Genomic DNA, 503 nt, shown 5'->3' with positions numbered 1-503 from the left:
AAGCGGCTCACGATACATGCCCGAGGGGAGCCGAAAGGCTCCGATCACCATGTCCCTTTTTTCCGGAAATAGCCGAACGGTTCCGAAGGCTCAAACCTCAACGCGAGAAGTTATAATTAGCCGAAGGCCACCTCATATTGTGTGTCTCCCCCTCCTCGCCCCCCCTTTGCTCTCCCCGCGGGCACATGTGGCGCTAACAAGGAGCGCGCGGGAATCGAGCATAGCGCACCCCCGAAATCTCGCCCAGTTCTTGGCGGCCTGGTCCCTTCCCGCTCCGCCCGGGCAGAAGGCAGGGATAACTACCCCGATTTCGGCGCCAGCGCCACCACATCGCGCGGGCCCCGGAGTTTTTGCTCCCCGCCGTAGCCTGCCCCGCTCTCCCCCGCCCCGCCGACATAGGGCGCGCCGCCCGCTTCGGCACCCCGTTCTTTCATCCTCCCCTTCTACCCTTTTTCTCTCTTCAGCGTCCCCGCACAAACCGCGACAAAGGGTGAGTGCTGCCG

The sequence above is a fragment of the Merops nubicus genome, unplaced genomic scaffold (assembly GCF_000691845.1).
Source record: "Merops nubicus isolate BGI_N331 unplaced genomic scaffold, ASM69184v1 scaffold31380, whole genome shotgun sequence".
In the NCBI taxonomy this organism is placed as follows: Eukaryota; Metazoa; Chordata; class Aves; order Coraciiformes; family Meropidae; genus Merops; species Merops nubicus.
This window is presented reverse-complemented; position numbering follows the sequence as displayed.